The sequence below is a fragment of the Ranitomeya variabilis genome, chromosome 2 (genome assembly GCF_051348905.1).
Source record: "Ranitomeya variabilis isolate aRanVar5 chromosome 2, aRanVar5.hap1, whole genome shotgun sequence".
NCBI classification, from domain to species: domain Eukaryota; kingdom Metazoa; phylum Chordata; class Amphibia; order Anura; family Dendrobatidae; genus Ranitomeya; species Ranitomeya variabilis.
The window spans coordinates 1,079,666,792-1,079,686,328 of NC_135233.1; the positions used below are offsets into that span (position 1 = coordinate 1,079,666,792).

The 19,537-nt window shown below is 41.9% G+C and overlaps 1 protein-coding gene across 3 annotated transcripts in view; it reads right to left on the minus strand.

Moving 5' to 3' along the window:
- Positions 1 to 19,537, minus strand: part of LOC143808719 (cytochrome P450 2C14-like) — a 564,240-nt gene that overhangs the window by 213,437 nt on the left and 331,266 nt on the right. Inside the window, exon 1 of one of the 3 annotated variants that reach the window (XM_077291651.1) lies at positions 13,192 to 13,203. The exons of 1 other annotated variant lie outside the window; for it this stretch is intronic. The gene's annotated coding sequence lies outside the window, so the exon portion shown is untranslated. Of the gene's footprint in view, positions 1 to 13,191; positions 13,290 to 19,537 lie in introns of those variants that run through there. One more of the 3 variants, XM_077291653.1, reaches the window with a different exon arrangement.

The window sequence follows — 19,537 nt, forward strand, 5'->3', positions numbered from 1 at the left end:
GCGCAAGGTCTCATAACAGAGCAACCAGGGCCTCTCTGCGACAAAACGGCCCCTGCTCCAATCTCTGAAGCATCCACCTCAACTTGAAAGGGAAGCGAGACATCAGGCTGGCACAAAACAGGCGCCGAAGTAAACCGACGTTTCAACTCCTGGAAAGCCTCCACGGCAGCAGGAGCCCAATTAACCACATCGGAGCCCTTCTTGGTCATATCCGTCAAAGGTTTCACAATGCTAGAAAAGTTAGCGATAAAACGACGGTAGAAGTTAGCGAAACCCAAGAACTTCTGAAGACTCTTAACTGACGAGGGCTGAGTCCAATCAAGAATAGCTCGGACCTTGACTGGGTCCATCTCCACAGCAGAAGGGGAAAAAATGAACCCCAAAAAGGGAACCTTCTGTACACCAAAAAGACACTTTGAGCCCTTGACAAACAAAGAATTTTCACGCAAAATTTTAAAGACCATCCTGACCTGCTCCACATGCGAGTCCCAATTATCAGAAAAAAACAGAATATCATCCAGATAAACGATCAGAAATTTATCCAGATAGTTCCGGAAAATGTCATGCATAAAGGACTAAAAAACTGAAGGGGCATTAGAGAGCCCAAAAGGCATCACCAAGTACTCAAAATGACCTTCGGGCGTATTGAATGCGGTTTTCCATTCATCCCCTTGCTTAATGCGCACAAGGTTGTACGCACCACGAAGGTCTATCTTGGTAAACCACTTGGCACCTTTAATCCGGGCAAACAAGTCAGACAACAGCGGCAAAGGATACTGAAATTTGACAGTGATCTTATTCAAGAGCCGATAGTCAATACAAGGCCTCAAAGATCCGTCCTTTTTGGCCACAAAAAAGAATCCCGCACCAAGAGGGGAAGAAGGACGGATATGCCCCTTCTCCAGAGACTCTCTAATATATGAACGCATAGCGGTATGTTCAGGTACCGATAGGTTAAATAATCTTCCCTTAGGAAACTTACTGCCTGGAATCAACTCTATTGCGCAGTCACACTCCCTATGAGGAGGCAGTGCACTGGACCTGGACTCGCTGAAGACATCCTGATAATCAGACAAGTACTCCGGAACTTCCGAAGGCGTAGAAGAAGCAATAGACACAGGCAGGGAATCCTCATGAATACCACGACTGCCCCAACTAGACACTGACATAGCCTTCCAGTCAAGGACTGGATTATGGGTCTGCAACCATGGCAGCCCCAAAACAACCAAATCATGCATTTTATGTAGAACGAGAAAACGTATCACCTCGCGGTGTTCAGGAGTCATGCACATGGTAACCTGTGTCCAATACTGCGGCTTATTTTCTGCCAATGGCGTAGCATCAATACCCCTAAGAGGGATAGGATTTTCTAATGGTTCAAGAATAAAACCACAGCGCTTAGCAAATGAGAGATCCATAAGACTCAGGGCAGCACCTGAATCTACAAACGCCATGACAGGATAAGATGACAGTGAGCAAATCAAAGTTACAGACAGAATAAACTTAGGATACAAATTACCAACGGTGACAGGACTAACAACCTTAGATATACGTTTAGAGCATGCTGAGATAACATGTGTAGAATCACCACAGTAGTAGCACAAGCCATTCCGGCGTCTATGAATTTTCCTCTCATTTCTAGTCAGGATTCTATCACATTGCATCACATCAGGTGTCTGTTCAGACAACAACATGAGGGAATTTGCGGTTTTTCTATCACATTGCATCACATCAGGTGTCTGTTCAGACAACAACATGAGGGAATTTGCGGTTTTGCGCTCCCGCAACCGCCGGTCAATTTGAATAGCCAAGGACATGGTATCATTCAGACCTGTGGGAATGGGAAAACCCACCATAACATTCTTAATGGCCTCAGAAAGGCCATTTCTAAAATTAGCAGCCAGTGCACACTCGTTCCAATGTGTCAGCACGGACCATTTCCGAAATTTTTGGCAATACACCTCAGCCTCGTCCTGGCCCTGAGACATAGCCAGCAAGGCTTTCTCTGCCTGAATCTCAAGATTGGGTTCCTCATAAAGTAAACCGAGCGCCAGAAAAAACGCATCAATATCAGCCAATGCCGGATCTCCTGGCGCCAACGAAAAAGCCCAATCCTGAGGGTCACCCCGTAAGAATGAAATAACAATTTTTACTTGTTGAGCAGAGTCTCCAGACGAACAAGGTTTCAGGGACAAAAATAATTTACAATTATTCCTGAAATTCCTAAACTTAAATCGGTCTCCTGAAAACAGTTCAGGAATCGGAATCTTGGGTTCAGACCTAGGATTTCTGGTAACATAATCTTGTATACCCTGCACACGAGCGGCAAGCTGGTCCACACTTGTAATCAAGGTCTGGACATTCATGTCTGCAGCAAGCTTAAGCCACTCTGAGGTAAAGGGGAAAAGAAAAAAAAAATGAGAGAGGGGAAAAAAAAAACTCAAAATTTTCTTTCTTATAATCCCACTTCTGCAATGCATTAAACATTTAATACTGGCCTGGCATACTGTTATGACCCCAGTGGACAGGGTCTCAGAGGAACGTGTAAGTCTGCAAGATACAAAAATCCAGCTAATAGGGCTGTGGTAACTGGGTTGACCAAATAGCTACTCCTAACGCCAACACTAGAAGTAGCCGGGGATCATGCCTACGGTGATCGCTAGATGACTCGCGCCAGCCGGAGAATCTAACTACCCCTAGGAGAAGAAAACAAAGACCTCTCTTGCCTCCAGAGAAAGGGACCCCAAAGCAAGATACAAGCCCCCCACAAATAATAACGGTGAGGTAAGAGGAAATGACAAACACAGAAATGAACTAGGTTCAGCAAAGAGAGGCCAGCTTACTAATAGCAGAATATAGCAAGATAACTTATCTGGTCAACAAAAACCCTATAAAAATCCACGCTGGAGATTCAAGAACCCCCGAACCGTCTAACGGTCCGGGGGGAGAACACCAGCCCCCTAGAGCTTCCAGCAAAGGTCAGGATACAGATAGGAACAAGCTGGACAAAAATACCAAACAAAACAAAAGCAAAAAGCAAAGAAGCAGACTTAGCTTGAAAAACAGGAACCAGGATCAGAGGACAAGAGCACAACAGATTAGCTCTGATTTCAACGATGCCAGGCATTGAACTGAAGGTCCAGGGAGCTTATATAGCAACGCCCCTGAACTAACGGCCCAGGTGAGGATATAGAAAAAGACAGACGCTCCAGAGTCAAATCACTAATGACCACTAGAGGGAGCAAAAAGCAAAATCACAACAGGTCTCCTCTCCCAAGTTTAAGCCTCGCTTCATTGGTCCTTACAAGATATTGGAAATCCTTAATCCTGTGTCCTTTCGCCTGGATCTTCCGGTGTCGTTTGCCATTCACAACGTATTTCATAGGTCCTTGTTGCGGCGGTACGTTGTGCCTGTGGTTCCTTCTGCTGAGCCTCCTGCTCCGGTGTTGTTTGAGGGCGAGTTGGAGTACGTGGTGGAGAAGATCTTAGATTCTTGTCTCTCCAGGCGGAGGCTTCAGTACCTGGTCAAGTGGAAGGGCTATGGTCAGGAGGATAATTCCTGGGTGGTCGCCTCTGATGTGCATGCGGCCGATTTGGTTCGTGCCTTTCACGCCGCTCATCCTGATCGCCCTGGTGGTCTTGGTGAGGGTTCGGTGACCCCTCACTAAGGGGGGGTACTGTTGTGAATTTGCTTTTTGGCTCCCTCTAGTGGTTACTAGTGATTTGACTCTGGATATGTCAGTCATCCCTTGTATGCTCACCTGGGCCGTTAGTTCAGGGGTGTTGCTATATAAGCTCCCTGGGCCTTCAGTTCTATGCCTGGCAACGTTGTAATCAGAGCTAATCTGTTGTGCTCTTGTCTACTGATCCTGGTTTCTGCTAGATTAAGCTAAGTCTGCTTCCTTGCTTTTTGTTATTTGTTTTTGTTTGCATTTTTGTCCAGCTTGTACTTTATCTGTATCCTGTCCTTGCTGGAAGCTCTAGGGAGCTGGTGTTCTCCCCCCGGGCCGTTAGACGGTTCGGGGGTTCTTGAATTTCCAGAGTGGATGTTTGATAGGGTTTTTGTTGACCATATAAGTTATCTTACTACATTCTGCTATTAGTAAGTGGGCCTCTCTTTGCTAAACCTAGTTCATTTCTATGTTTGTCATTTCCTCTTACCTCACCGTTATTATTTGTGGGGGGCTTGTATCCTACTTTTGGGGTCCTTTCTCTGGAGGCAAGAGAGGTCTTTGTTTTCCTCTTCTAGGGGTAGTTAGATCTCCGGCTGGCGCGAGACATCTAGCGACCAACGTAGGCATGTTCCCCGGCTACTTCTAGTGTTGGCGTTAGGAGTAGATATATGGTCATCCCAGTTACCACTGCCCTATGAGCTGGATTTTTGTACATCGCAGACTTACTTATTCCTCTGAGACCCTCGCCATTGGGGTCATAACATGTAACTATGAAAATCAACTAAGGAAAATGAAAAATAAAATAATTTTTCGCAATGCAATACCGAAATCTGATTATGCCTTTAACTTTGTAGTCTCGGTCCTAGAACCATCAAATATCAGAAGCGCCTTCAAAAACTTTAATAGCTATTCACATCATATCAACTTTTCAAAGCTGTTCCCCCATAGTTCCAGAGAACAGGGCTCTGAAATCATGTGCAGGTACGAAGCAGGGGTTGTGCATACGGGCCACGCATGCCAAATCTTTATTCTTTATGGGACTGCCAGGCTCAGGCAGTCACACAGATACTTATCTATTATAATAGATGGGGTAGTGGAGAACATACACAGCCACTGCTGAATTCCAACGGGGCATCTCAGAGCCTTGTTTACTGGATTTTTGCATATCCCTATGTTCAGACCCTCCCCGATTAACAAGTTACCACCAATCTTATAAATAGGTGCTAGTTTGTAATGTTGGGGAGATCTCTTTAACTTTGTACTAATAAAAAAAACTCATGAGCTTAAAGGCATTGTAGTAGCATTAGAGGAAGCAGAAATCGCAGTTGTCCCAAGCATCTAAATTTTAAAAAGTCTCATGGTCGCATAGTATTATAAATGTAATATAGCAGGTTTATAATCTACAGAATAGGACTGTTATGCCTCTGCCTCAGCTCCGCAGTGCTTCATCACCTTCCTCTGTGGCAGCTGCTCTATGCTGTGCTCCATGCATGGCATACTCCCATGGCGTCATCTGTCTAATCCTATGTAAGGCTCATCAAGACACACACATATTTCTTGGTAGTAAGACTCTTGGTTCTGTTTGCTTTACTGTGCATCACTACCAGTTTCTGGCCTGCTTCGGTCTGCATTATCTTGAACTTTCCAGTGCCCTGACTGACTGGGGCCTCCAGTGCTTCAAGTCCTTGCTTCATGCATGCTTTCCTGTGTACTGATGGCCTGCGGCCTCCAGTGATCCCAGCTCCTGCTGCCCACTTGCCTTCATGCTGCTGCATCAACTCTCAGAATCCATGTGCCCACCAGGACCTGGGTTTAGAGGATTCACCTCACAAGGTGAGGCCTTAACACGGATGTAATAGTTGGCAGAGCCAGTTAATGAAGGAAAAATTTCATGGCGGACAAGAAGAAAGTGGTGCAGTGTAAAAGATGATCTCCTGTATGTATAGTGTTTAGTATGAGAGTCAGAGAGAAGCCAGCAGAATCAAGACATAAAGGAGCTGAGTGACAAGAGGACAGAGAGCAAGAGCTGAACCAGTGGAAACGCAGTGTCAATTCCAAGTCCACTCACAATGCACCCAAAAAAGTCAGGAGCACCCCCAAGTTAACAAAACCTCTCTTATTGCCTCCAAGAGTAAAATACAGATCAATTGATAAGCATGAGGGGCAACAGAGTTAATACTAGACAAGTCACCCTATAGAGGCCATACGATTTTCAACACACATCTGGTAGTGACATCAAGATCAGTTTTTGTGTTTTGGATCAGATTGTTGTTATTGCTTGGTTGGTAAATCATATATCAGTTTTTAGCATCAGTGTTCTTTTATTGTGAAAAAAATAAGTATCGGTATATACAATTCAAAGATTTTCCATCCCATTACAATGCTAAACACAAACAGCATGGATTCTAAATGGATGGTGTCTTGGTTGCCACTTTGACTTTTTGCATTTCTTTCAATGGCTTATCAAAAAATCACGGACAGACAAAATTTATTACGGACACTGTGGAAAACCATAATAAATCATTATGATTATTTGTGATCCATGTCTACAGAGCATAATTCTGTATGAAGACATACATTGAACTATAAAAAGATGATAATTACGGCCAAAATAATTTGTAGAATCTTTATCAGCTTAAAAAAATCGCAGACATCTTACAATTTTTTACAGATGGGACCAATGAGGAGTTTAGGACCTGCGATGACGTCGCAGCCTGTGATTGATCGCGTGAGTGGTCACATGAGCGGCACGCGACCAATCACAAGCCGCGACGTCATCGAAGGTCTTAAACTGCTCATTCTTAGGAACGGAGGCTGCTGGTTACAATCGGTAAGGTCCAGGGGCCCCCGGACGGGTGAGTATATCCATATTTTTTTATTTTAATTCTTTATTTTTTACATGAATATGGATCCCAGGGCCTGAAGGAGAGTCTCCTCTCCTCCAGACCCTGGGAACAATACACTGGGAACTTCCGATTCCGATTTCCGATACCACAAAAGTATCGGAACTCGGTATCGGAATTCCGATACCGCAAGTATCGGCCGATACCCATTACTTGCGGTATCGGAATGCTCAACACTAGTAAAGAGCAAACTTGCTCAGAAATACCCGAATATAACTTGAGTATCTGGCTGCTCAGATGTGCTTGTAGAGCACCCACTAGGACCGTGGGGTACTCGGGCTGATTGTTCTTAAGGAAGTTGTCACAGCAGCAGTGACCTGGTCTGTGGCCCTGGGCGTCCAATAAAATTAGTGAAATGAAGGGGAAATAAAGTCTATATGGAGTTAGTTCATGATGCCACCCATGGTGCCCTGCAATAGGGAAATGGCCGACGCTGCGGTTCAGGTCCACTGGGACAAATGGTGACGCAGCAGAGATGTTTCAGCTCTCCATGGGTAGAGCTAGGCCCCAGGGCAGTTAAAGAGTTCAAGGTAATGATGGTGAATGTTGTGATGAAGGGCAGGTGATGCAATAATAATTCAGAGGACACAGCAGGGTGCAGTTTTCACACTTTACTCACAGTTCTTATATGCAGTCCCCAGCCAGGTGCTGTATCCTCTGGGTCTGTTGTCCAGCCAGCTCTCAGGTAATTTGGGGACCACTTTGCCAGAACCCCCTTCTTATGTGCCTTTCCTGGCCATCTCACTGCGCTGGCTCCTGTCTCTCCTGCCCTTCGCCTTCACACACAGTGTCTCAAGCCAGCAGCCTCGGCTCCTGTCGGGCGATGTCCTCCTGGTCCTCTTGATCCTATGTGGCTGCCTTTTCAGCGTGTGTGTGTTAGGTTGTGGCTGTGGCACATACAGATACCTCAGCCTCCAACTGGATAGCTGAGCCTTGTACTTCTCCACTTGTCTGTGGGCCGATTCCCCCACTGCGACCTGGTCCCTCCACCCAACTACAGTCGAGTGGATTCCTCACTACCTGTGCCCCTAGGACCCCTTCTCTCTCTTCTTTCTGTCAGGAGCTTCTCTCTATCTTACTTGACCTCTCTCTGTCCTCTGGTGCTGGGACGAGCTCCTCAGTGCTCAAATCCCCAGCTCCAACTCCCTCTGGCTCTCTCTGTTCACTATTCTTGTCACTGACTCCTCCCCTCTCTACTTCCTCCACCCACACCCTCTACCTAGTTCCCTCCAGGCCTATAGAGGTCTAGTGTTAAATGCTAATGTGTGAGTCCTGGGTAGTGTCCCTTCCTTACCTGAGAGCAGAGTACCACACCTCTGGCTGAGGTACAGTACTTCTGTGGTGACTGGACCCTCAGGGGTGCCACACTTGGCACTCAACAATCATTGTGTGGTGCTTGGATGTAATGCTTTTGAGTTGGAGACGCCACGGCATGATGTGGGGTTCTGATTCTTACTATGGTGACCCGATGCTGTCATGACGACATCCGGGTCACCATGGCTAGGAAACATGCTGATCATGCGCAATACATGATCAGCAAGCTTCTCTGTCAGTGCAGAGCTGACAGTTTCTACATCATGGGGATGCTTCATCCCTATACCATAGAAGCGATCAGTCTGCGAAAAATGATAGCCTCATAGTGTGACTAAGTAAAAAAGTAAAAAAAAGTAAAACATAATTTTAAAATATTTGCAAAAATATAAAAAAAATCAAAAATAATAATTAAAAAAATCAAAAGATATTGTATCTATAAACATTTGAATTAAAAAATATATAAACAATAAAACTACATTTATTTGGTATTGACGTGTCCGCAATGATGTGACCTATAAAACTGTCCCACTAGGTAAGCCCTTTAATAAACACCATAAAAAAATAAAAAACAATACAAGAAAAATACTTTATCATCATAACGCCGAACAAAAAGTGGAATAAAACAGGATCAAAAAGACGGATGTACAGTAAATAATCATGATACCACTGAAAATGTAATCTTGTCCTGCAAGAAACAAGCTGCCATACAGCTCTATCAGCGAACAAATAAAAAAGTTATAGCTCTCAGAATAAAGCGATGCAAAAATAATTATTTTGTCTATAAAATAGTTTATTGTGTAATAGTGAGGTATCGCTGTAATCGTACTGACCTGAAGAATAAAACTGCCTTATCAATTTTACCACAGACACAGAACAGCATAAACCTCACCCCCCCAGAAAAGAAAATCCTGAATTGCTGGTTTTTGTTCATTCTGCCTCCCAAAAATCAAAATAGAAAGTGATCACAAAATGTCATATGCACAAAAATGGTACCAATAAAAATGTTAACTCATCCCACAAAAAACAAGCCATTACATGACTCTGTGAGCCAAAATATGGAAAAATTATAACTCTCAAAATTTGATAATGCAATATTTTTTGCAATAAAAAGCATCTTTTAGTGTGTGACAGTAGCCAAACATAAAAACCCTATATAAATCTGGTATCATTGTAATCGCACCGACCCAAAGAATAAAGTCACTTAATCACTTATACTGCACGAGGAACGGCATAAAAAATAAATAAAATCAATTCTTCACCTGCTGTTAATTTTTTCATTCTGCCGCCCAAAGAACGCAGTAAGGCTCGGCGCACATTTATCCTGCCCTCTGTGCTAAGCACTTGCATCGGGGTTTCTATGTAAACCTCTGAAATAGGTGATTCAGACAGAACCTCTGGTGGAAGATTCCCTATAATGAGGCAGATGGAGGCACGTCATCTGACCTGTGAGATGGCAGTGTCCATCTTTTTAGGATTGCATAAAAGTGCCTTTGGCCACAGTTTGTGCACTTCTTAAATGAAGGACACCGCTGAGTAGAGGCCAGACAGAGTCCAGAGTAACTCTGCTGCCTCATCATAGTGAAGGGATCCCTTGGAGGTTTCATCTGAATCATGTCACTCAGAGATTTAGATGGAAACCCCAAAGTAAGTGGTCAGCATAGAGCAACGGATAACTGTGATCCAAAACGTTGTGTAAAATGTTCCCAATAAAATCTTCAACTCAATCCACAAAAAAAGCAAGTCCCCAATCAAGTTTGTCATCTTTTAATGGAAATATAGGTGGCTTCCACGTTACTGGTAGTACAAAGGCTCTGGAAAAGCGAAATGGCTCCTCAGCCGCCAAAAGAAATTCAGCAAATTCTGCGCTTTCAAATCCAAATGCCCCCCTCCCTTCGAAGCCCCACAGTGTGCCTAAAACACATATAGCATCCACATGTTTGGAATTTTTGAAACGATGAGAGCCCACCTAGTTTACGGGTGCATATCTCCAGAAGCAAGGGCTGGGCATAACTTACTGGTGACTGCAACGTACTGGTGACTACAGCATACTCGTCACTACAATGACAGTTTGCAATTTTAAATCGGCAACATTCATTGCTGCTTGTTTCTGGAAAATACACATGAAGTCAAAATCATCACTACACCTGTAGATAAATTCCCCAAGGGGTATAGTTTCCAAACTGGGGCCACTTGAGAGGAAATTTTGCTTTCTAGCAATTAGGGACTCTGTGTTAGGCTACGTTCACATTTGCATTGTTGGGCGCAGCGTCGTCAACGCAACGCACAACGCATGTCAAACGCATACACAACGCAGCATTTTTTGACGCATGCGTTGTCCTATACAATTGAAGATCCAAAACGCCCCCCCAAAAATAAATTTAGTCAAAAGGCGCATGCGTCAAAAAACGCGGCTCAACGCATGCAACTGCGCCCTATGCGTTTTTAATAGACACTAATGTGTTTTTTTGGCGCATTTACGACGCAGGTGCGTTGCATACGTTTTTCTTTGGAAATGTGACGCATCAAAACTGCAACCTGTAGCGTCGTCTGCGCCCTGTCTGGTGCGCCAAAAAAACACATGCGTCATGCAACGCAGGACAACGCATACTGGCGCATGTCCATGCACCCCCATGTTAAAGATAGGGGCGTATGACGCATGCATCGGTATGTGTCGACGACGCTGCGCCCAACAACGCAAATGTGAACGTAGCCTAAGGAGTCCGCCAACTGTTGTAGGAAAATCTGCATTCCAGGAGGCAAATAGCGCTTCGTCCCTCCCAAGTCTTTCCGTATGTAGTACTTTGCAGCCACATATGGGATATTGCCTCATTCAGTAGAAATTGTGGGACAAATTTTGGTGCCATTTTTACTCACTTCTTGTGTGAAAATGTAAAATCTGGGGCTAAGACAAAATTTTGGTGGTAAAAATGTAGTTATTTTTTCTTCACTGCCCAATGTTATAAAATTCTGTGGCACACCCATGGGAGCATTATGATCACTGAAACCCTAGATGAATTCATTGAGGGGTGTAGTAAGTAAAATGGGGTTACTTATGGGGGATCATGTCACCTGTGAGCATCAACAGTAAAATCTGGCTCCTTGCCTTCTGAGCTTTGCACTGTGCCTGAAAAATATTTCCTGATTACATGTAGAGTATTGGCGCACTCAGGAAAAAATGGACCTCAGTTTGTTGAAAAAAAAAAATTCCTATTAGCCCTTAGAAAAATTTAAAAGTTAGGGCTAAAACAACATTTTAGTGGTAAAAAGTACCGTAATTTATTTTTTCTTCACCGATTAGTAGTATAAAAATCTGTGAGGCACATGTGGTGTCAATATGATCACTGCACCCCTAGATTAAGTCATTGAGGAATGAAGTTTGTAAAATGAATTCACATTTTTGGGGTTTCTGTTGTTCTGACCCCTCAGGGGCTCTGCCAATATAACACGGCACCCTCATACCATTCCAGCAAATTCAGAACGCTAATATGGCGCTTCTTCCCTTCTGAGCTTTGAACTGTGCCTCAATAGTAGTATATCCTCACATATGGGGTACTCTGGAGAAATTGCACTACAAATTGTATGGTGCAATTTCTTCTGTTACCTTTATGAAAATGCAAAATTTGGAGCAAAAGAGGTAAAAAAAAAACAAATAACAAAAATTCCTCACCTTTCCGCAGAGATGCTTTTAATCTATTAGTTCTACGATGGGTTCAGCTCTTCTACATCTAGATGGCAGGCTGCATGGTGTGACCATTCAGCCTGTCATCCAGCTGAGAAACTGAGCACATGTGCTCGGTGTCTCTCTGTGAACTGCTATTCCCTGTCTGAGGGCACCACAAGCGTGATCAAATTCTCCTGCTCCCGGTGCCGTCTGATAGGTCCTGCAAGTTTACGGCCAATGAACTCATTTTACCTATGTGACGTCACTGCCGTGGAAAAATTTCCCATACAATACATAGGTGAAGTGAGTACCATTACTAACCTTGGGGCATGATGTTACCAGACAATACAAAGGTGACATCAACCCCCCCAACTATTACGCCATTTGCCACCGCCACAGGGCAACTGGGAAGAGCGAGGCTAAATGCCAGAATTGGCACATCTTAGAGATGCGCCTTTTTTGGTGCAGCTGAGAGCTGATGCTTTTAGCTAGAAGGGGGCAGTATCCATGGCCCCTTCCTAGGCTATTAATTCAGCCTGCAGCTGTCTGCATAGCCTTTGCTGGTTATTAATTATGGGGGGACCCCACATCATTTTTTTTTGTCACCCAATTTAATAGCCAGTAAAGGTTAAGTATACAGTTGTGAGCTGATATTAATAGCCTGGGAAGCTCCATGGGTATTATCCCCTTCCCAGGCTATAAACATATGCCCCCAGCCATTGGCTTTACTTCTGCTGGTTATGAAAATTGTGTGGGAGCCCACACCATTTACGTTCAAAAAATAAACTTTTATTAATTAAATATATATGTACAATAATTTACACACACACTGTACTAATTGTATTTGTCACTGACATCTATATATCTGCCCGATCTATTTGTATTTACTGCATGTGATCCATCTCTTCCATCCTGTCAGCTCCTGCAGTGATTTTATAGAACACGGCAGATGAATTGCCAGCTTTTCTGCTATCTATGTAATCTAAATGTATATATATATATATATATATATATATATATATATATATATATATATATACATATATATATATATATACAGTATATACATGTATGTGTGTGTCAGTGACATCTATATATCTATGTATTCTGTATGTATATATTCTAGCTATTCTATTCTAACTTGTCACTCTGTGATTATACTGTATGCAGCAGATTAATTGCCGTCTTTAATTCTATTTATCTATCTATCTCTCTACTGTATGTGTGTGTATTTTGAAAAATATTTCCTTTGAAAATGATGTGTAAATGACATAGAGAATTGCTGTTTGCAAAAGCTCATGTTAAAATCGCATTGCAATCAGATGTCATTCGGATGCTAGGTGTGAGAAATCGGATTGTACTCGCATGACACTGGCATTACACTTGTGCGACTCTCGGCAGGGAGACTCGGAGCGATTTTTCATATGTTAAGTGTGACTCTAGCCTTAAACTAACACTTGTAAAATTTGGCCTGGTCATGAAGATGAAAACAGGCCTGGGGATGAACGGGTTAATTAACGCCAAACCTAACAAAACACACACAACATTGTGATAAATTTTGCCCAAAGATAATGAGTGAAAAACATTAGATTGGAACTTAGATGCTCCATTGTTGATAAACGAGCCCTTTGGGTCTTACTTGGTGCAGCGTCCAGGGTCCGGCAGATACTTTTCCAGATGCAGTCTCCGGTCTTCTCTCCTCACATGGTGAAACCGCTGCTTTTATTTAAACCCTTGGAGAATAATTAAACCATAGGATTACAACACATGTAGATATTAAAAACTTGGAAAACCTCCTTTACCTGACAACAATAAATTCCAGGAAACTCAAAAGAAAATCTACCGGTGATAACAGCAATATTTCATAATGATTTTGAGCAGTTTAACCCTTTATGTGCTCAGCAAACTTCTCGATTTTTATTTGCTACATTCTAGACATCTAAAACTTTTTTTCTATTCGTTTAATTCTTTCTATTGAGGTGCAGGGAGGTTTATTTTTCTTACAATTCAGTATTCAAATAAAAAAAGAAGTGCACGCAACATGATAAGTATTTCTGCTAGGAACGACAATGCTTATTTTCATACCTTGATAAAGTCAAAATAAAAAAAAATTGGAGAATGTTTACATTTTTTTCTTTTAAATTTTATTAATATTGATTTTTTTTCTTTACATTAATTTATTTTTGTAAATGCATTGGAATATTGCTGAATATAACCAATGGCTGTACATTGCACTTACTACATATATATATACTGTATATGGAAAATAATCCCTAAAATGGAATCCATATTTTTCCTTTTAATCTTCATCATGCCATCATGCTCCCCCTCTCAGACCCATCAGTGACTTGAATTCTGTCACTTTATTGTTCCTTTAAATATAATCCTCCCCTAACTACACTATCTAACTGCTTTTCTATTTATTTCCATACTTTCTTTATAATTATGCTTCATTTGAGAATTCCACTGCATGCTGGGATATTTAAACAAAGTATCATCAAGGAACAGAGGCAGCGGTTACTGACTCAGTCTCTCCCCTCTCCCTCAAATGAAGTGCCATCATCAGTGATGTTGGTTCCAGGGGCTGGGATAGTGCCTATGCTATGTAAATAAATATGGTATCTCTGTAACCGTCATCTTGTCCCTTAAAAAACAAGCCCCCATACAGCTCCATCTGAGGAAAAATAAAAAAGTTATAGCTCTCAGGATAAAACTATAAAAAATAACTGTGTTTTTTCTAGAAAAATAGTTTTTATTGTGTAAAAGCGCCAAAACATAAAAAAAAATATAAACGGGGGATCGCTGTAATCGTACTGACCCAAAAAATAAAGCTGCTTTACCAATTTTAGCACACGCAAAGTGACATAAAAGAAACTTTAAAAAAAACAATTTGTGAATTGCTGGTTTTTGTTCATTCTGCCTCCCAAAATTGGGATAGAAAGTGATCAAAAAAATGTAATGTGCCCGAAAATGGTACCAAAAAAAATGTCAAGCTATCACATGACTCTGTCGGAAGAAACATGGAAAAATTATAGCTATCAGAGCATGGTGATGTAAAACTAGTTTTCACAATAAAAAGCGTTTTTTAGTGTGTGACAGCTGCCAAACATAAAAACCCGCTATAAATCTGGTATCACTGGAGAATGAGTCCGACAAGAAGCTGTGGAGAAATCCAGTGCTCTCCTGGGCGATCTTCCTCTTCAAAGCTGGATATTTATTTTTCCTTAGGTCAACAGGTGGAATGGCGCCATTTCTCCTTCTTATAACCTCTTTATACCAAACCCATATGGCATTGGGCACTTTTATATTAACCCCTAAGGGCCCAACCAACTCCATCACAGTACTAGGCCCATTCCTTATTCAGTTCAGAACCCTCTAAGACAGGTGATCACTGATCAGGTATCCTTCATGTCGGTGTGAATTGTGTAATCGGGAATTCATCGTAGCAAGACTTCACGCACTAGCGCAGAGACAACTGAGATCGAGCCTAAAGAGGAGAAAACTGATCAAAAATGCAGGATGCAAGTCACATGTTTCCCAAAACAGTGGTATTACCCAAAAGACACCTAAAATTACATGTATGCTTCAAACATAACATTATGTCTTGTAGGTCATAATGAGGACAAGTGGAAACCGCTATTTGCTTTCCATGTAAACAAAGTCTGAGTGCTTCACCTTTCCTCTACCCAAAGCGGTTATGACCTCACTGATATCTCGAGTGATCTTTCCTCTAGTAGATAATCCTCGCTCACCTTTAATATGTCAATTTGTACATTATTACTCCATTTGCTTTCCACCTATCAACTTCATCACAGAGACCTCACCCTCTTCTCTGTGCCAGACATTCCCATTTATTTCTGCTGAGCTGTCACTTTTTATGTTGTAAAAGAAAGAAAGAAAGAAACAATTCTACAGCACAGAAAAAAGTAGAATAAAATATTTAAAAATATAGATTTTTTCTTTAGATTGTTAATAATTAGTATAACATTTATAGCTGTGAGCATTGATGCGAATAGTCAACTTCAGGCAGAATTTTGCAGGTCAACACAAATTCAAACAAGCTGCGATTCATGAGGATCTGAAAAAACTGCACCATTTCACACCTTGCTGACAGTGGCCTAATGACGTCAGGTACGGCCAGGGGGGATTAGTATAGTACCCTGCAGTTATCACATCACGTGGTATGCGTAGTACAACCAATCAGGGCGGCTATCATAAGGATTATAAAAGACAAAAGCCGACCAAGAAGTGTCATTTTAGGATTTCACTAGGCAGCCACCTTCTGGAATTTTGGTTGGTTGGTGGTTGTTTTTAGCGATAAGCGAACTTGTTCAGAGAATATTTGCCAATCTCAAATTCGGCACGAAAGTAGCACATTCGGATTCATGTTCGGTTTCAAGAGCATTTTTCCTCAAAGTCACAGATCAGTAAACGATCGCGTTTCCACTAAAACTTTTGTTTTGACTTTGTCTGTGATACAATATATTATAAATCTGCTACCAAGATTTCTAAACTGTTTATAATGTAATGCAATGTTGGGTATGTCAGCTGTACCACCCGTAAATTAAGACAGAGGATTAGTGAACATTAAGGCCATGTTCACACTTTGCGGTTTTTACCGCGGAACCGCCGCGATTTTGATGCTGCGGGTCTGCAGCAGTTTCCATTGCATTTACATTTACATGTAAACCCTATGGAAACCGCAAACCGCTGTGCACATGCTGCGGGAAAAACCTTGCAGAAACGCAGCGGTTTACAACCCGCAGCATGTCACTTCTTTGTGCAGAATCGCTGCGATTCTGCACACATAGAAATGCATTGAACCGCTTACTTCCCGCATGGGGCTGTGCCCACGTTGGGGGAATTAAGCGGATAATGTGCGGGTGGTACCCGGGGTGGAGGAGAGGAGACTCTCTTCCAGGCCCTGGGAACCATATTTGGGGTAAAAAAAGAATTAAAATAAAAAATCATGTTATACTCACCTCTCAGCGCTGCACGCGGCCGGCCGGTCAGAGTTGCTGTGCGAACAGGACCTGCGGTGACGTCGCGGTCACATGACCGTGACGTCGCGGTCACATGACCGTGACGTCACGAAGGGTCCTTCTCGCACATCATCTTTGGAAGCGGACCGCTGGGTGCAGCGCCAAGGAGATCGAGACGTCAGAGGGTGAGTATATAAACTTTTTTTTTAATTTTAACATTACTATTGATGCTGCATATTGCTGCATATGCAGCTTCAATAGTATAGGTGGAAACCCGCAGCGGAAACCGCGGAACAAACCGCGATAAATCTGCAGGGATAACCGCAGTGATTTTGCCCTGCAGATTTATCAAATGCGCTGCGGGAGAACCCGCAGAGGTCACCCGCAAAGTGTGAACATGGCCTAACCCTTCTAATGTTTCTAAGCATTTTCTAAAGGAACATAGTGAGAATTGTTTTTTTTTTTAATTCTTTGGTTTAGAAAGAGTTAAACTTTCTGACCGAGGAGGTGATCGCAAGAGAGCCTTGCTGAATCATGAAGCTTTTTGGATTTTAATGTTGAACACCTCTTACACTGCAGGTTAAAATAAACGAGCTGATTTGATCCTATATTATTAGTATGAGCATAATATAATCATGATCGTTATTTTTTCATATATGATTTTATCATATGTGTGCTTTCTTTTTTCTATCCACATTACAGGTACTGCACCTACTAATTAGATTAACAAGACATGTGTGTAGAGATGTGGTTACCTCGAGAGAGTTTTCTATATTTTTTTGTTTGAGGTATACTTTTGAAATCAGGTTATGATATATTTAGAAACATCACTTCAAAATGCTTAATAAATTTATTTCGGGACTGTTTCCTCAGATATTATACAGGTGCTTCTCTGTGAACAGCTGGCTTCTTTAGCAATGACCTTTCGTGGCTTACCCTTCTTGTGGAGTGTGTCAATGACTGCCTTCTGGACACCTGTCAAGTCTGCAGTCTTCCCCATGATTGTGAAGCCGACTGAAACAGACTAAGGGACCTTTTTAAATGTTTAGGAAGCCTTTGCAGGTTTTTTTGTTAAATATTCTAATTTACTGAGATAATTACTTTCGGATTTTCATTGGCTGTAAGCCATAATCATCAACATAATCAGAAATAAACACTTGAAATAGATCACTCTGTTTGTAGTGACTCTATATAATATATGAGTTTTACTTTTTGTATTGAGGAACCAAAATAAATTAACTTTTTGATGATATTCTAGTTTAGTGAGAAGCACTTGTACCGTTGCAACTGCTCCAATTTTTTATTCCCAGCCATCTCAGATGGCACAAACCTCAATTTCATACAGTGCTATCGGTAGAAAAATGTAAGGAAAATAACACAGATAGTAGAGTGAAAGTAAATGCAGGCTTGCTTGTCTGGGATTCCTACTTCTACAGGCAATGCACATGAAGGAGACCCAACTTGAATTCTCCACATTGCAAAAAAATTATTGTCACACACCACAAAGGTGGCACAAACTGCAATAGCGCAAGATCAACGCATGACACTAAAATGATAATATAACCTAGTCTGTCCAGTCTGTGACTTTGATGTAAATGTCATTAGAGATCCATGACTTGTTCATTTTAATGAAAGTAAGGTGGAATACGCTATCAGGGGACAGACGGATGTGCTTAGCCATCAGAACGCCACCAGCAGCACTGAAGAAGACACATTCTGAAAGATGCTCGCTGCCAGGCATGACAAAAATCCAAGGCATGACAGGCGAGCTCAGGCCACTCTTTCATTTTTGAAAACTAAAATGCAAAAGAGTCCAAATTCACTCTGATGGCATTGATATTGAGCTTGAAATACTCCTGCACAAACGTCTCCAGTCGATCACAACATGTTGGACTTGTACTCTGTTCTGTTGGTGCACGGGCTGATCTAAAAAATGTGTGAAATGACTCACAGAAATTGCTTATGCCACTTGCTCTGCTGCTGCTAATGTTTTTGTGGTGATATCTTGACACTCCCGGGGTTGGAAGTCTCTAACTGTGTGCCACACTGCTGTCTTAGGGAAAACCACAATTACGGTTGTCTACAAGCTTGCTTCTATAATCGAGCATGCACGTGTCCCTTTCCGGGGGGAAGTATCTGGCAAAATGTACTCATGTACCGTGGGTCTAACAGAGTGGCAACCCAGTAGTCAGCACTATTTCTAACTCTAAGAATCGATGTGAATATTTTTCTGCCCAATGATGACAGAAGTATTCTAGGAGTGATACCTTTATTGGCTAACCAGAAAATAATATGTTTGCAAGCTTTCAGAGCACAGTGGCTCCTTCTCCAGGCAAGATTACAAAAAAAACGGAGAGTGAAAGAAGAGTATGAAGAGTGAAAGGAGGTTATAGTGAGCATTATTTATTCAAAAGAGCTCTTTTAAGTGCTGAATATTGTGAAGAGATTACTTGTTTGTTAGGTGGGGATTTAATAAGGGAGAGATGTAATAGGAGGAAGAGTGAAAGGCAAGCACCTGAGTGATCTCATCATTGCAAGTGTTATGGAAATTTGGTTTGGATAAATCTATCCCTGTGTGTTCTGCGGCCGTTCCCAATAAGACTGAGTATTTTGAGCGCTCATCAAGAATGGACTGTGCACCATTGTGACAGAAAAACATTCCATCAATACTAATGATTTATTGTACATACATAGTTTTATAATTGCATATAGAAAGGAGGTGGTTAGGGATGGTTAGTTAATTACCATATTGTCTAGCTCCTCTGTTATTAGTTATCTAAATATATATGGAATATTGCGATTAATGCACATATGAATGCTGATTAAGCAACTAAAGTGTAGCTCTCTTCATCTAGGACAAAGTTGAGACATCTGATCATCACTTAATACATCTGGCGTTGTTCTGCTTTTGCCTGGAAAACCCCATACACTCTGTCTGGCTTATATCAGTTTATGTCAGCCATTTTAAGCCATTGACTATAATATATATATTAGCTGTGAGTA